This window comes from Canis lupus, chromosome 22 (assembly GCF_048164855.1).
Source record: "Canis lupus baileyi chromosome 22, mCanLup2.hap1, whole genome shotgun sequence".
In the NCBI taxonomy this organism is placed as follows: Eukaryota; Metazoa; Chordata; class Mammalia; order Carnivora; family Canidae; genus Canis; species Canis lupus.
In genome coordinates, this window is record NC_132859.1 from 2822926 (window position 1) to 2841472 (window position 18547).

The 18547-nt window shown below is 44.6% G+C and overlaps 1 long non-coding RNA gene across 1 annotated transcript in view; it reads right to left on the reverse strand.

Annotated features, from left to right (window-relative positions):
* Positions 1 to 207: 207 nt before the first annotated feature.
* The window catches only part of LOC140614408 (uncharacterized), an 18610-nt gene continuing 270 nt past the window's right edge, over positions 208 to 18547 (reverse strand). Inside the window, exon 2 of the long non-coding RNA XR_012015273.1 lies at positions 208 to 1872. This is a non-coding gene — a long non-coding RNA (uncharacterized lncRNA). The remainder of the gene's footprint in view (positions 1873 to 18547) is intronic.

An 18547-nucleotide genomic window follows, 5' to 3' on the forward strand; every position in this document is an offset into this window, starting at 1 on the left:
CACCCTGAGCTGAAATCAAGAGTCGGAAGCTTAACTAACTGAGCCACCCAGGCACCCCGTCAAGGGCTCTCCTTTAAGAGAAGACTAGAGTGGATCATTCTAGAAGTCCTACTCTAGCTATGAGCTAACATACAATAATACAACAATAATTAATTGTATATTGCTATAAATAATACAATTATTGCTCGGCAAGGAGTGAGCCCTCAGTAAAACCAAACAATGTTTATTGAGCGCTTGCTACATGCCAAACAGAGACAAGTGTTTTACATGCATCATCTCAAATGTTGAGATATTACAATTGTCCCCATTTTATGGATGAGAGACTGAGTCTGCAGAAGGCTAGACAACTCTGTTGAGGTCACAGAGCCAGTAAATGACAGAGTCAGAATTCAAGCCATATCCATCTCACCAGGTCCTGGAATGCCATGATGAGGTTCATAACAGGCTCCTCATGTCATGATTTCTGATGGGCAGTTCTCCTTAAGACACGTTGAAAGGCACAGAGTTCTAGACCTGCCCAGTGCTGTCTCCCTCACATACTTTACAATCTTTTTACAAACTGCAAATCTTTTCCACAAGCTGTATCCCAACTCCTGCCTAGGAGCTCCCAGCTTTGGTTTTCCTTCCATTCTTCGGGCCTGGAGAAACTGGAGGTCAGTTCGTTTCTCAGGCCCATCCTCCTGAGCATCGGTTGGCTGGAGTGTGTCAGCAGGGCCTCTCTGAGCCCCCGGCTCCCACGTGATGCACACTCTGATTCATGGGCCCAGGATGCACAGCACAGATGCTGGCGTTGATCCTCCCGAGGACACATCCTCAGGCTGAACCACCTACCTCTGTGTTCGCCATCCGGGCTGGGTCTAAGAGTCCACAGATTCCCACCACTTCCTTTAGGCATGCAGGATCCAGAGGCTAATCCTATAAGGTCTTACAAGGGTCCATGCATAGACTAACTAAAGTAGCTTGCCATCCTAGAATTCATGCCCGGAGCCCTCCGTCTGTCTGTCCTATGTGCTGATCAGTTCTCCATTTGCTTTCACTTCCGTTCCTTCAGCCTCCTCCAACTCTGCTCTGTGTTGCAGGAGGCTGACACCTGCGAACAACATTTCTCAGACTCCCTACTGATTTCTCTCTAGGTTCAGCCAATGGGAGCCTGGGGTGCGGGGAAGATGTTGGGACAAAAGAGAGGGAGAAGACAAGATGTTCTCTTCCCTCTCTGCTTTAGGCAACGTCTCCAGCATTCGCACATCTCCAGGATTCCAGCCTCTCCCAGCTAGCCCCTCCCTCTTTATTTTCAGGCCCTATCAAGCAAGCCCCCTAGCTTAGTTCCAGCTCTTACCAGGTAGCCCTGCCCCCTGGGCTTTAGTACTTTCTCCATCTGCCACTTGAGCAGGATGGTATTGCTAATCTTTGAGCTGCCTCGCTGTCTACTGTTTGGCCAGGCATCTTTCCCAAAACCTCCATGACCACACTAAATACCCTCTACTGAACTACCCAGTGAGGACGCTGGTTTTCTGGCTAGAAGCTGACGGATACAACATACTATCCCGCTGGTCTGGAGACAGAGCGAGAGGAGGATATGGGAAGGAGGAGGGGAGGGGAGTGTGGGAAGGGAATGCAGTGGCCACAGGTCGGGAGCCTGATGCCATAAGGAGCCAGTTGGCTCCAGCGTGGAACTCCAAGCTAATTTTGTGACCACCTTTCGCATCTATACATCTCTTCCACTTTGAAGAACTCAGCTAAGAGGCTTCGAGGGTCTAGATTCTCCACTGCCCCGGATGAACAGCCTGCATTTGGCCTGCCTGCTTCTTCAGGGCTATGTCACTCCGGTCTCCAAGTCTGAGAGCAGGTCCAGATGCATCCTGTGGTTTCCTCCTGTAGAGGGGAAGAAAAACGTTTCCCTCTAACTCTTTGGTTCAGTGCCTGGGGAGCCTTCAAATTCAACTGACAAAAGACAGATTAATAAGAGGAAAATAGAGTTTATTAACAAGTACAGCACATTTACATGGACGGGAAACTCAGTGATGAGTAGCTGAAAGAGATGGTGAGGACTTGGGCTTATGTAGCAGCCTAACAAAGAACAAGAAGTGTGTAGAGAAGTGACAAGACAAAGGAAAGGGGGTTCAGTCTTCTAGGGGCAGCAAACTGTGAGAAGATAAATATATGGAGAGAAACTAATGGAAGAGGAGGGTTAAATCTGGAAGGTTTGTTGGGTAGATTCCCCTCGGTGCCATATCTGGGCTCTTAAGAGTCCAGAGTTGTCTCTAGTGATTCAGAGTCCATCTCTGGCTTTAGGCAGATGGTAGAAGGGGCACAGTATTTTTTATGGCATCTGCCACTTCTCAATTGTCTTCAGCTCAAAAGAATCTTTATGCCAACGTGGCATGTTTGGATGGCATATTCTGACCCCCACACTCTTCTTATGGCTCTTTGTTGCCTCAACTTCCCCTACTCCCCCGACTCCACTAATTACGACAAAAGGGAGAATTGTCAGGATCCTCAGACCAACACTGCAGCTAGAAAACAATTAAGAGAATCCCCACCAGTGGCTGTCACCTGCACTGGCACATCCAGTCCATTACAGTGTGTTCCACGGCCCCTTCTCCACTGCCTAACAAAGAATTTCCCTAATGTCACCATTAATCAGAAAACTTCATCCCCCCTCTTCCAGGTGACCAGAATGCTGCTGCACTTCCTACCACCCCAGGAATTTGCTTTTAACCAACCCAAAGAAAGCATTACAAATGCCTTAAATATGTGATCTCTTGCAGATGGAGTCTTCTTTTTAAGACTTTTTATGTATTTATTTGAGAGAGAGACAGCACAAGTGGTGTGGGCGCACTGTGGAGACAGAGGGAGAAGCAGACTCCCCACTGAGCAGAGAGCCTGACTCGGGCCTGATCCCAGGACCCGAGATCACGACGCTAGCCGAAGGCAGACGCTTAATGGACTGAATCACCCAGGCGCTCTGCAGACAGAGTCTTAAAAGTTCTCCATAATCCATAACTCATGCGTAGTCTCTGAGACACTTCATTCTTGTAATATTTTCTCAGTAGTTCTACCCTCCAGGGACACCAACTCTGAGCTCCCCACGCCCACAAAATCTTTGTTTTCTATTACCTGGTAACATCCAGCACAGGCCTTGCTGCTTTGTCCTACTGTCATCTATTTGTCCATCTGGCCAGCAGAGCCTGGCCAGAGTGCCAGTCGGGTCTACCAGATGCAGTGCTGCTTGCGCCACTTGGCTGGCTTTGCCATATCCCTCTAGGGGGTGACAGGCATTTTAGGGCATGTACTTCCCTTCCAAAGCCTGGCCTCCTGGCATCTCCCCCCTGGAATTCCCTGCAGAAACCAGTCCCAGTCTGGTGCCTTACCTGGCCAGGCGATGCCCCCACTTGCTGGCTGAAACACTGCCACAATCTTGCTGAAACTCTAGTCCCCAAACTACCCCTATTTTCCTTTCATTCCTCTCCTTTGAAAGGGTCTTCAGAAAACTTTTGTCATTCATGAGGTACCAAGAGGTGTATCCAACACCCCACTTCTAAGAGTTTGGTTATCGTGATGACCATTCCTTTTGATTCAGACACACTGGACACCACAGCACAGTTCAACGTTTCTAACACTGACTCAATCAAAAGTTATCAGGTATTCTCTCCTAAGGGGGTGAGCATCTGCCACCATCCCTGAAGAGGGGCAATGTAGGAAAATTCTACATGGCCCTATTAGCAATGCAACCAGGTAAACATGCATGTTCATGGAGCTTCAAGTTTATTCAAAGACTTGGAGAAACAAAGTGAGGCGTCTGATAATCCAAAACAATTATATAAAAACTAATATGGATAGTAAGAGTAGACAAATATTCACATGTTTTTTTAAGACAAAATGAGAGAATTCAAAAATATGTCAATGGCCTGCTTGGGGCTGGGTCCTTCATTCCCTTAGAGGTATGCATTCTTTCTTCTCCACCCCCACGGTTTCAGGGATTGAGGTAGTAAGACTCTCAGGGGGGCTGCTCACAGCCAAGGTGGGGCTTGAACTCACAACCTGAGATCAAGAGTTGCGTGCTCCACTGACTGAGCTGGCCAGGCACTCCAAGAATGGGGGAGTCTTTAGACTTAAAGAGTTGCTTCGAATGAATCATTTAATCCTTTTGACTTTGTCTTACTTATCTGAACATGGGACCCAATATTACTGGATTTCCTCTTTAATAAAGGATGCATTCTTGTTCACATTTAAACATTCGTGGATTCAGATGACATCTTACAATCAGTTGAGTATATTCAATTGGGTTGTGCTGTTTTTGCCCCAAATGCACATCAATACATCCAGAGTGTATCTCAGAATCAGTAGCGTTCTTGAGAGCTACGTGTCTCAAGACACAGCCCTGCTGTAATTCACAGGCACTTGTCTCACTAAAGTCAGTAAAGTGGAGACATCTGCAAAGATCTAGCCGGGTCTGAAAGGTGACTTTGTGCTCTCGGTGTTAGAAACCAGGCACAAGCCTGCTGGGCACACCTTAGATTTCTTTTTTTTTTTTTTTTTTTTTTTAATTTTTTTTATTTATTTACGATAGTTACACAGAGAGAGAGCTAGAGAGAGGCAGAGACATAGGCAGAGGGAGAAGCAGGCTCCATGCACCGGGAGCCTGACGTGGGATTCGATCCCGGGTCTCCAGGATCGCGCCCTGGGCCAAAGGCAGGCACTAAACCGCTGCGCCACCCAGGGATCCCTAGATTTCAATGAATGGAGCAAACCGCGCGTGAAGAGCCTTCACGCCGCCACATTAGTGTTTAATGTAAAGCCAACATCCTGCCCATCAAACATTGCTCGCCATTGCTCAGAAGTCAGAAGGCTTTGCAGGATGACTTTGATGACCAAGACTCTTTAAAAAGATACCTGTGGAGGCGGAACCTTTCCTCCCCAAGTAAGTGTCCCTGGAGTAAATACTTCCATTGACCTTAGACAGGACTTCAGGGCTTTCCTGAGTGGAGGCCCTCTTGCACTCTGGGGGATTTTCCAACCATGTGCTTTCTCACCCCCTAAGAAATAAGTGGTGCACGACTTACTGCACCAAAACTTATGGAGAAGAAGGGTCTGGATAAATGGCTCCCAAAAACTCTCCCCAGGAAGAACTTTTGCTTCTTTCTCTCCAAGAGGAAACAAGGAATTCCCAAGAGGAAACCACAGGGTGTGGATTTAGGGGAAAAGCCTAATAGCTTTCTTCTACTTGAGGCTTGATGAAAAAAGCCAAGAGAATCTTCAAGGTGCACAAAGGGACCCAGCTGATCAAGAAGGGAGTACAGCTGGGGATCTGCACTGTTGACATTTTGAGCCAGTCAATTCTTTGCTGTGGGGGGAGCATTCTGTGCTCTTTGGGGTATTTTAATAGCATCCCTGGACTCTCTTCCTACCAGATCCCAATAGTACTAGATACTCAGTTGTCACAATCAAAAACGTCTCCAGACATTGCCAATGTGCCCAGGGTTGAGAACCACTGACTAAGGCTAAGAAAAGTGTAACTTAGCTAATAACAACCCATTTTATTTCTTAGAGTATCTCTGTGCTACATATGTCACCACGGGTTCAGGGAAGGTGCTAAGGCCATAGGAGATACAGCAAAATCCAAGATGCAAGGATTTAGACCCCCTCAGGAACAACACTACCCGAACTGAGTACCAAAATGAAAGATAAGGATTTAACCTAGTGTCACCAGGCCCGTGTACAGCTGGACAGGCTGGGCACTGTACAATTCCAGAAAATGCCATTCCCATAGACTGTGATATGAATGGTGTTCCCTGCAGTTGTGCTGTGCAACAGCCCAGGATGCTGCAATGCTTCAGCCATCTGTCTCCTGTCTGGTAGAGAGAGAATCTTAAGAAAAAGAAAGAATAAAACTAGTACACAACATATATGGGTCAGGAAATCATGACTCACCGTCTCAGCTTTAAAATGGGATACCACTTCCAGATGGCGCCACATTCTCAAAAATTAACAGAGAGCTTCAGATCTAAAATATCTTGCAACAAAAATGTATTTTGCATTTCTTTTTTGTTGTCAGGGCTCTACTGGATGGCTTGAAAACAGTAAGGAAAGAGTGTGGTGCAGTGTAGAGTAAGCCTGGGAGTTCTCCTGGGAAGCTCTGGATTTGAGTCCTGCGTCTACCACCCAACAGCCCTGCATCAGCTCCCTCCTGGTAAATTGGAAGCGATGGCAACTATTCCAGCCCCAGAGTGTTGTGAGGATTAGCAAAGAAGTGAGACAATGAGTGTGAGTGTACCTTGTGAGGGGGAAAGCACAGCACGACCGCCGCTCAGTTTCACAGCCAGCCCATGTCCCAGAGATTTGAGACGCTTTTTCAAAATGTCAAAGAACGCCTGTCTTCTGTAATCCATTTTTAACATTTCTGGAAACTCCCTCTCATCCTTGTCCTCAGCATATCTATTAATTGAGAATGCTCGGGAATGTGCCAAGACCAGCTCTCACCAGCTCACCAGAGCCAATTGTGTGCAACGCCTCCCGGTGCCAAATCCAGCAACGTCATGTTACTACCTTCAAACTGGCCACAGGGAGAGTGTCAACACCGTAGGAATCAGCAAATGCCACGAAACTGGACCTTTGTTTTCAGCGAGCCGGTTGTAGGTCGTCTCTAAAGGGGCCTCCAGGCCCAAGAGTAACTATAACCCAGCAAACAGATTACAAGTCTAGAATGGGTGAAACCGTCATCTGGACACTAGTTTTCCTGCATCAACACTCAAATGATGCACATGAAATTTGAAAACGTGTAACCTAAGAATTTTTTCTCCATGGTCCTTTTTTCCCTTTCTCTCTGTTAGATAAAATTCCTGGAGGTCACTAAAATAGAAATTATCTGCATTCAAATCAGGGAGGAAAGAAAGACACAACTTTGACCTAGAAGAATGTGACACTGGATTGTGAAAGGAGAATACGTAGCATTTTCTGGTGTCAGCCTCTGTCCCGGGAGGTCTTAGGTTATTAAATATAACTGCTCGAACAAATAGTACTTCTCTTCCTGGGAGAACTGGTTCTTGTTCTGCGGCTCCCAGGACAAGCCACGCAAACCCAATTAGTCAAAGAGCCTGCGCCAGATTAAAACCCTCCCCTGACTCCTCTGGAAAAGCCTCGTTAGGCCTCAGGTGAAGTCACCCAGGGCAGCCTTACCTATGTGGAACGTGACGCCAGCCACTGGCAGCCCTGGCCCATGGCCCTGTGCTCGAAGGACTCCACTGTGGTGGGCTCTCTGTCCATTCAGCTTCAAGTATTCCTCACTCATAAGAGCCTCCCTTCGGCCAGTCTCCTTTGGACTCCCAGGTGCCCCAAATTAGCTCTAAAGTCATAGATCAGTAGACCTAGAAACACTCTCAGGCCTATTTTCCTCCAATCTTTCTTTTATAGGTGAGGCCCTGAGAAAGGTAGCTACTTGCCCAAAGTGACGGCAAAGCCCTGACCAAGGTAGAGCCTGAACTCAGGCCTGCGAGGCCCAGTCCGGGGCTCTTGGTCCTGAAATTCTGCTCTTCTCTCTTGCACTGTCTCCCGTGGAACCGGGAGGAGAGGCGGCTCCCTTCGGGGAAAGGAGACGCTGGAGCTTTATTACCTACACACTGGAGCAGTCAGTTTTCAGAAATCCCCAAATCCATGAGAATGTCAAAGTCGCCCCCAACCCCGCCCGTCCCCAGGTGCTCAACTATCAGAGATCTCACTGAATTTAGTTTGTGATGCAACTATTCTTTTTCATCGATTGAGTCACTTTTTTAAAAATCCTGTTGCTGTCGTTGTTAGAGATACAGCGAGCACACACACAGCAGGGGTGGGGACAGAAGGGCAGAGGGAGGGAGAGAATCTTAAGCAGCCTCAACGCCCAGCCCAGAGCCCCACGCAGGGCTCCAACTCACCACCCTGACGTCATGACATCTGAGCCTAAATCAAGTCGGATACTTAACCTCCTGAGACACCCAGGCGCCCCTAAAATCTTTCTGATGCGTCCCCTAAATAACTGAGTTACAATCCACAAACAGGAGAGAATTTATTCAGAATATCCCGGTGGCCTCCTTTTAGAAATAATTCAAGGACAAAAAAAAAAAAAGAAATAATTCAAGGACAAGTAAATAAAAAGCCTTCCTTCATTCACCTAATTGGATAAATCTCTCAACAGACCCTTTCATGACACCAGTGACAGAAAACAGAATCCTCCATTTAATTCTTCAATGTGAAAAATAGGTTCTACGCAATACAGACCCTAAGAAATCATTTTACCTTCAGTTCAGCCTTAAAAAAAACAAAAAAGTTACATTACTTAATGGTTTTGCAGATTCCTTTGAGAACGTGGTCAAACAGTATAGATTCTCATGGGTGGCAACGCAAACCTTTGCAAGGAAGAGTCGTGGGCCTGTGTCTTCATGTCTTGATTACCTGCCTTGGATTTTGATGATTCTCATCATCCGCAGGGGATGAACTACTTCATTTTTATATCACGGAGAGCATTGCCAAGTCACAGGGCCGGACGCACATGCGTCCGAAGTCCTGGAGGCCGGCGCCCTCGCCCGCAAATGGGGACGTGAGACCCAGGGCGGTCCTTGGGTGCACACGAGGTCCAAGAGCTTATTGGGCTCCGAGCCAGAAACAGAACCCGCCCCTCCTGGCTCCCCCGACGGGCTGTTAATAATCATTCTCACCGCTCATGCGGCCTCTCCGCCTACCAGTTTCTGTGATATGTGAAAATTACAAAGGTATTATTTCTAACAAATGTTTTCTGCCATGGTTACCATTCAGTGTTCACATGGGTAACACTAGGATATATATACTTTGTCATTGACTGTCCCCATGGTCCTTAAAATATTGTACTGGCCGGGGGGTGGGGGGGAGAGTCCAGGGATAGGACTCAGGTGGGATGCAGAGTTTGAACCCCAATTCCGTTGTGCAGAAGATAGTAAAGTTGGGCAAGTTATTTCATCTACTTAGGCCTTTGAGCCTCAATCTCCTCATCTAAAAATGGAACAGTTAAGGCAGATTTAGTAGCATTCGGGCATTCGTGCAAAGCCCCTCCAATAGCATCTGGCTTTGGAGGAGCTGCGGAAAGAATTTTTCCTTTGACATTTGAAATCTAGCATGTGTCTGGGCTGCCTGAATTTATTCATTCATTCATTCATAAAATATTTATCAGGCACCTTCTGTAACTAAACATTGTCCTAGATGCTGGAGATGGAATAATGAGCCAGATGGACAATACCCTGGGGGCGTCAGCCAGGATCTCGGAGGGGACACACGATGAAGCTGGTTTTACACATGTTAGAAAAAGCGCAGAATGGACTCAGCTGCTACTGAGGGAGTAAACTGCTGGGGTGATGCTCTGGGAACCAGACGGCAGGCAGACAGCGAGCCCTTCTCCGCCTCCCACCTCCAGGCTCCCTACCCACAGTCCCGCAGAGGCCCAGCTCGCAAAGCAGGAACGCGGTTTGCAGTCCCGGCCCCAGCATCACAAAGCAAAGCAAACGGTAGGTTTGTACCTTAAAGACAACATTTTAACAACTGAGGAAGCTAAGCATTTGGCTCCCTTTAATCACAAGGCAAGGTGACTGAGCCTCAGTGTTTTTTTGCAGATTTGAAAAGAACACTTGCCATCTACTGCTTAGAATTCTAAACCTCCTGTTGTGAAACCAGTTACTCAAAACTGCACGCCTGCATGATTCCTTTTATTTCTTCCAAGGAAACATCTCGCTATGAGCTCATTTATTCCAAAGTATTTTTCTAAATATTTATTTATTCATGAGAGACACAAAGGGAGAGGCAGAGACACAGGCAGAGGGAAAAGCAGGCTCCCTGCAGGGAGCCCGACATGGGACTTGATCCCAGGACCCGGGGGTCACACCCTGAGCCAAAAGCAGACACTCAACCACTGAGCTACCCAGGGGTCCTATTGCAAAGTATTTTGATATTGCAATAATTTTAATCAGACGACACATAGAAAAGGGAGAGGAGAATGAAGGATTCAGAAGATGAAAGAGATCTACAGGGAAAGAGCTAGAAAAGAAATTTGGAAAATGACAACCAAGAAAAAGTTGGAGAACTGACGTCCCTTTGGAGAACTCTTCTTAAGTTTTACCAAGTGACAGGCAAACATGAGTCTAATCCATCCCCCTGCAAAATCTACGGTAAGATTTGCATCCCTCACAACTGCTTATGAACTTGGATTTAGTAGTAGTGCTGCACACCTCGTCACGGGAGACCAAGAGGGACACAAGAACACGCTGGAGCCATTATGTCATCCTTACATCTCTATCTCCCAACTGGTAAAGAATAAATAGAATGGCAGATGTGCTCATTCAAATGAGCCCTGGTGTTGTGCCAGGGCTCATTTTCAGAAAACAAAAATCCATCTAATTAGCACAAGGAGAATCGTTCTAGATCTGTGCTGTGCCAGATCCGCTGGGAAGGTGAATAAAACTGAGCCTAGGCTGAGTTTCCAGGAACACTTCCCAAAACCTCAATACAGAATCAGGCCGCCACGGAGCAGCTGCCTCACAGAGTCAGCAAGTTACCAACTGCTGGATGCCCCACATTGGTCACAACCTACCCCAGATCGCGGTGGCCAGTTGATCCTGGAGTCCCGCGATCGAGTCCCGCATCGGGCTCCCTGCATGGAGCCTGCTTCTCCCTCTGCCTGTGTCTCTCCCTCTCTCTCTCTCCCTCTCTCTCTCTCTGTATTCTCATGAATAAATAAATAAAATCTTTAAAAACAAACAAACAAACAAGTATTCCACTTTTCCTTCTGAGTAATAAATTTCCGATAGAACTGCAACTGCAAGAGAATCTATGCAATGTCGCCTTTAGTCCACTTTTGGAAAAGATTGGAATGGAAGTTGAGTCCGGCCTCACCACAAGACTGCCACAGTAGAATTCCTCCACGTGGAAGCGAAACATAACAGAAGTCTCTAGAAATAAAAATCATGTGGTGCTAGCAAAAATTTAGAAAAATGGGGCAAAGGGACAAAAATCAGAATCCAAAAAGACACTCATCGATACATGAACATTCACTGACATGAACATATTTAGTAAAAAGATAAATATGGCATTTCAAAGTGGTGGAGAAAATATAAGATACTCTCAATTAAATGAGAGATGGAACAACTGGTTAACCATGTACCCAACTCTAAAGCCATATCGTTCAGAAAAAAATCAGATGCATTAAAGAACTAAATGTTAAAGAGCGTAACTGTAAGAGTGTTAGAATAAATTATAAAATAATACTGTATTGTCTTGGAATGGAAAAGCTCCTTAAATGAGCTACAAACTCAAAATTCATAAAAGACAAAAAATCCTGACACATTTTGACTCCATAACATTTAAAACTTCTACCTCCCGGAGATCCCTGGGTGGCTCAGCGGTTTGGCGCCTGCCTTTGGCCCAGGGTGCGATCCTGGAGTCCAGGGATCGAGTCCCACATCGGGCTCCCTGCATGGAGCCTGCTTCTCCCTCTGCCTGTGTCTCTGCCTCTCTCTCTCTCTCTTTATGTCTATCATAAATAAACAAATGAATAAATCTTTAAAAAAAAAAAAACTTCTACCTCCCAAAGCCCACCACATTAAGTTAAGACGAGCAATATCCTGGAAGAAAGTAATTGCAACACACAGAAGATTAATGACCAGAATGCTTCATAAGCATGTACAAATCAGAGAAGCTAAACAAGTGAAGGAAAATTTTACCAAGGATATATGGAGACATTTCTCAAAGAAAGACAAATAGTCAATAAATATATTAAAAGACATTCAGCTTCACTAGTAAGCAGGGAATGCAAATTTTTAAAATGACATACCATATCCATCTATACAGTGACAATAATTCAAAAGATTAAAAGTTTCACATCAAGAATGTCTACTCTCACTACTCTGTTGACTATTGTTCTGGAGGGCCAAGCCTGTGTGAAACAGCAAAAATGACGAAACAAAAGAAGATTGGAAATGAGGAAATAAAACTATCTACAAGGCAAGTCCCAAAGATTTACAAAAATCCTAGCAGAATTATAAGTGGGTTTAGTAAAGTCGCAAAATACAAGGTCAGTATACAAGTCAATTGCATCCCTATACATTAGCAATGAAAAATTGAAAACTGAGGGGCACTTGGGTGGCTCAGTCCATTTAGCATCTGCCTTTGGCTCAGGTTGTGATCTCAGGGTCCTGGGATTGAGCCCCAAATTGGGCTCCCTGCTCAGCAGGGTGTCTGCTCCTCCCTCTGATTTCCTGCTCCTACTGTCTCTCTCTTCCTCTCTTTCTTTCTCTCAAATAAATAAATAAAATCTTCTTAAAAAAAAAAAAAGAAAAATTGAAAATTAAAATCTTAAACAAAAAGTTGCCATTTAAAATAGTGTTGGGGATCCCTGGGTGGCTCAGCAGTTTAGCTGGGTAGTGTTTGTGTATGGTTAAACTTTAAATTAAATCGGCCCAGGGCATGATTCTGGAGTCCCGGGATCGAGTCCGACGTCAGGCTCCCTGTAGAGAGCCTGCTTCTCCTTCTGCCTGTGTCTCTGCCTCTCGCTCTCTCTCTCTCTGTCACTCACGAATGGATAAATAAAATCTTTTAAAAAAAAATCAATAAGCTGGACTTCATCAAGATTAAGAACTAGTATTCTTTGGAAAACATTACTAAGTAAATGAAAAGACAAACTACAGATTGGAAATAAATATTTACAAAACACATATGTGCTAAAAGACTTGTATCCAAAATATGTAAAGAGCTCTTTCAATTCAATAGTAAAAGACAATCCGATTTTTTAATATCATTAAACATCAATAAAACATCTAAACATCATTAAAAATCAGAGAAACACAAATGAAAGCCATAATGAGATCCTACTACATACCTACTAGAAAAGCTAAGATTAAAAAAAAAAAAAAAAGGCAAAAGGAGGCACCTGAGTGGCTCAGTCAGTTAAGCGTGTCCAACTCTTGATTTAGGCTCAGCTCATGATCTCAGTGTCGTAAAATCAAGCCCCATGTCAGGTTCCATGCTCAGCACAGAGTCTGTTTGAGGTTCTCTTTCTCCTTCTCCCTCTGCCTGTCCCTGCTTACTTCCTCTGTCTCTTCTCTCTCCCTCTTTAAAATAAGTAAATAAAAATAAAATATTAAAAAAATTAAAAATAATAAAAGTAAAGGAAAGAAACCTGACAATACTCAGTGTTCCTGTGGATGTGGAGTAATTGGGACTCTCAAGCATTGCTGGTGGTAAGGCAAAATGGTCAACAGCCACCTTGGGAAACATTTTCATATTTAATTTAAAGTTAACCACACACAAACACTACCCAGCTACCGCACTTCTAGATATTTAATTAAGAGAGATGAAAGTACATGTCCACAGAAAGAACCATATGTGAATGACGATAATAGCTTTGTTCATAATTGCCAAAAAAAAAAAAAATACTAGATGCTGGCAAAAAAAACCTCAAAGGTCAGCTGGCAAATGGATAAACAAATTATTGTATATCCATACAGCATAATGCTACCTAGTAACAAAAGATTGAAGGACGGACAGACAACACAAATGCATCTCAAAAACATGCTAAGTGAAAGAAGCCATGACATGCTGTGATTCATATCACATTGTAGAAAAGGCAAAAGTAGATTGCATCAATGGCTGCCAAAGGGAAGAGACGGACTACAAAGGGACACTAAGAAACTGCTGGCAGTGATGAAAATGTGCCACGTCTTGGTTACACGATTTTGTAAGCCTTTGACAAAGACCATCAACTGCACACCTAAAAAAAGGATGAGTTTACTACCTATAAATGAGACCTCTGTAAACCTGACCTAAAAAAATCCATATGGGGCTGCCTGGGTGGCTCAGTGGGTTAAGCATCTACCTTCAGCTCAGGTCATGACCCTCGGGTCCTAAGGATTGACCCCCAAGGCAGTCGGCTTCTCCTCTCCCTCCACCCCTCCCCACAGCTCATGTGTGCTCGTTCTCTCTTTCTCTCTCTCTCTCTTTCTCAAATAAATAAATAAATAAATAAAACCTTTTTTTTTAACTCTGTGCTTTGATGAGAAACTTTTTAAAAATACGTTGCTGTGCTCTTCCCCCCATCCCCACCTCAACCCCTTCCTTGTATATGAATTTCTTCCAATTCAGCAAGAGCCTGAGAATTTTTCAGCAAATATACAAAATGAAAGAATGATTTGGTGCTGGGCAGAGGACTTACATATAAGAAAGCTTTTGTCCACAGAAGGAAAAGAGGAAAGAGGCAGTGAGAGAAGGGAAGGAAATGAGAAAGAGAGCCTTCAAAGCCCAAATATATTGAGAATGAATTCCATTATTCTAAAGATTCCTTTATAAGCCAACACTTGGCCAGCTGAGCCTAAAAATTCCAAGATCCGAAAGTAAAGAAAATTCTGGAGTTGATACCCACCCAAGGAGGAAGTGAGAGCATTCTTGACTGAGAGACAAGACTGAGGAGAGAAGGAAAGGACACAGTATCAGATGCCCTCGGGGTCAGTGAAGAGGAAGGGAGGCTCCTGAGGGACTCCCGGGGAGATCCTGCCCCCTTGGCATAGCCAAGCATCCACAGTCAGCAGAGCACTGCATCCAGAAGAGCCCAGGGGAAAAAAAAACCAAAAACTGAAAGCACTCACTCTGCAGCTTGCAATCTGTAGAATGATGTGGAGAATGCAGTGTGGTGGTCCTGAACCCTCCCCCAAGAAAGGGTCCTGGAAAGACGTCCCAAAAATGTGACTAGGGAGCATTAGTATTTGTGGCACTTGGAAAAAATGCAATGGGGTGCAGACTCTCACTTTGTACTCTATACTTCTGTGTTGTTTCATTTTTTTTCTTAAGATGTTATTTATTTATTCATGAGAGAGGCAGAGACATAGGCAGAGGGAGAAGCAAGCTCCCTGCGGGGAGCCCGATGTGGGACTCGATCCCAGGACCCCAGGGTCATGCCCTGGGCCAAAGACAGACGCCTCACCGCTGAGCACTGCTGAGCCACCTAGGCGTCCCTCAATATTTATTATAATAAATATACATGTGTCATTACCTAGGTAGTTAAAACTAAATTTTAAGGTTTAAAAGAAGATCAGTAAATACAGGAAAATGTAAATGGCAAAATTAAAATCATACATGACCTCTGCTTCCAGAAAGAATCATTGTTCACATCTGATGTGTAGAGTTCCAATATCATCTAGAAATATACTTTTATATAAAAGTACAATTGTGCCATAATATTGTTTCGTAATCTATCTTCCTTAACTACACATCATGAACATTTCCTCCATATAATCAGAATCACGGTAATTACGAATGTCATTTTTCAGTACAAACTTTTGCTAAAATCCTGAACACCCTGTACTTTTTTCATACAATGCTACATCAGGAAAGTGTTTCTCCACGAAATCGCCTTTAAAATAGCTGTATTATATTTCACCGTGTTTCTATATCATAATTTATTCAACTAACTTCCTATTGTTGTAGTTTAAGGATCTTGGGGGAGGAGGACACAGCAAATAAGCTCAATGCCAAAGATAAATCCTTTCATATACTCGAAAGTATTTCCCATGGGTAAATTTTTCTAAGTGGAATTATTCACTTAAAACCAGGAAAACATTTAGACTATTTCATAACATATCCTCGAGTTTCTTTCTGGAGAGCTTGAACCAGTCTTCACAGACACCAGTAGGAGAAGGCCCGTTGCGTGTGTTATACCTGCTAAGAATGTGAACTCCGTCAAACTCTTCTGCAGGAACCAGAGAGAACAGGATGCAGGCACGTTGCTTCACCGTGGCTCCGTGGCTATTGGGCAAGCGTTGCCAGCCTGGCATCTGGGGTTTTATTTTTTATTTTTATTTTTTTTTATTTTTGGCATCTGGGGTTTTAAAGCCAACATCACAAGCACCTTGGAAGCACCCTCTCCTAGAACAGTCTTAACTCTAGAGGGAGGAACTCTTAGGACACCCTTACAACTGGAGAAGAAATCTAGACACAGAAAGGATAAAAGTCTTAGGGAAAGTAAGTGATGTGACCCAAGTATTTTACGTGTCCTTAAACTGTCTCTTTTCACTGATCAAACTCTGGGCATTCTTCAAATGACCATGTGCGTCTGTTAGTTTCCCTGGCTGTGGCCCCGACGACCCGAGGTTGCACCTTCATTCTTCACAGCTCCTCTCTGCATTCCCCTTCTCCCTCACTGGTGAATACACGTCCCTGCTGGGACCACCACAAGGAATGAGCAGGAATTTGGCCATTGTTTAAAACTGACCCATGGAATCCTAACTCTCATCATTAACTGCCTGCCCCCTCAAAAAAAAAAAAAAACAAAACAAAACAAAAAAAAACAAAAAAAAAAACCTTATAAATCTTAGCCCAACCCAGATTTTATAGCTCACTCTATCAGCGAAATGGCCCCTTGTCATCAGTGGGCAAATAGAAGCACATAGGACTTCTCTGTTTTCTGTACTTTCTGTGGGAGTCCTGGGTGCATAAACCTGCCAGTGGGCACAGCTTCATATCATAGGTCCAAAGGCTTTCTGAAGGGCCAACTAGCCTCACCAGCTCCCTCTGTGTCTTGGTTACCCTGACCCAAAACACCAGCCTCCAGTTCAGCAGGGACTCGATACTGTATAGTGATAGGGACAGTGACATCATTAAGTGATCAGGCTTCTAAATCTGAGAAACAGCGCGTGGCTCCATGTCACCCTGCTTCTAAAATGCAACATTGATGTGCTAAGGTCAAGGCTAGGTATCCATTTACTGACCTTTAAATTGGAAGTCTAAACGGAGGTTACAGTTTGAAAACAAACTGAGCCAACTTGCTTTTTTTATGGATCTTTCACTTCCTTTGAAGCAGAAAATAATGCAAAGAGATCATTAAAAAAAATAGGTCACTATTATTTTTTTTCCATGCTTCAAGGCTTAGAAACATTTACAGTTGGTGTCACAATGGGGGGCATTAAAATTCAGGCAAGAAATATGACAGACATTTTCTGCGAGCACCCGTCTATAAATGATTCATCCCATCTTCTCTGCAAAATTACCGTATGTCCATCCCTATGTAGTCCAGTACCCAGGCAAACACAGGCACAGAAAGGAACAGAATACTGATATAAAACAAAGGCACCCGATAAAATTTTGTACTGATCAAACCACAAAAGTTCTTTGAGCCCCTGTCACATGGCGGTGCTGACCGGGATCGCTTCTTCCCTGCTCCTGACTCCTTGCGTATTGAGGAAGTTCACCTAATGTAACACCCTTGGCCTCTCTTCCCTGCTTACTCACTCCTGAGGGGAAGTATGGTGACACTGGTGGAGCTCAGACACCTTATCTATCATTTTCTTTGGGACTGAGATGTCCCTAGGGAATGGGGATTTTTCCTTGTTTTCCCATGACCCGAGTCTTACCCAGAGAGTTCCTTGTTATGGGAGGGGAAGTGGGGGTGGGGGGCTGTCCCAATCCCACATTGCCATTAACTAGAGGGGTCGGTCTATTTAATTCTTGGGATCAGATTTAGGTAAACCCACTTGACTCACAATAAGTTCATCCTCAAGTTGGTGTTTACCCTAAAAATGATGGCATTTGGCCTCCCATTTGCTACTGTTTAGCTTACATCTTCATTCGTTCTAAACCCAGAATAGAGAATATTATTTGTTTGGTGCATTGTCCACGACTGCAACATTTCATGAACTGGGAAGTGAAGATGCCCCACACTAAAATGTAAACAAAAGCATGGAATTGAGAAGGGCAATATCCTCATGCACGGAGGCTTTTCGTAGGGCCAAGAAATAATGGTTGTGAGCCTTGAACTTCAGCGGGTAGGCAAGGCATTTTTATCTTAGTGGTTTAAAGTTTATATTAAACACCCTTTAGCTGCTGTGGCCCAGGCCAGCGGATGGAAGGCGTAAGCTGGCAGCCCACTATGTTGACCTTGACAGGTGACTATTGCTCGTGGTGGCTTTGTCCATAAGCTAAAGACAATTTCTCTGGAGGCAAATCATCTCAGATTCTGTAATGGTGTTTTAGGTACCCGTTAGCATGGCATTCATTGTAGAGCAGGGCCATGTTTGAGAAAGGTATCATACAGCCACAGCCATGGACTAAAATAAAATACAATCCAGTGCCAGTAATGCTTAGGGACTTTAAAAATGAACAAAAATTTAATATGCCTAGTTCCGTCTGTATCTTGGTTATGTGGACGTGAAATGCTAGCCTCCCAGTGTGGCAGGCACCCCAGGAATATTCAGAATGCATTTACTGAGCACCTGTCATGACTCACACCCTCTACTAGGACCAAGAAATACAGAGATGAACAGTCCAGAGCTCCCTGAGCTCACTCGCGGAGCTCCCTTCCGAGAGCCATGACAACGTAAGATGGCAGGCGTCATAATCAAAGCAGGTGCGGAGTGGTTCAGAGCTCTGGGAAGTTCCCTGAAGCCAACTTAGCGGAGAGAACCTACTCAGAAACTTCCCCGGAGAAGTGACATGTTACCTGGGTCTTCACGGATTAGAGAAAGTCGGCAAAAGAGCAACAGAGAAGGAAGGGATATTCAGAAAGGAGGGG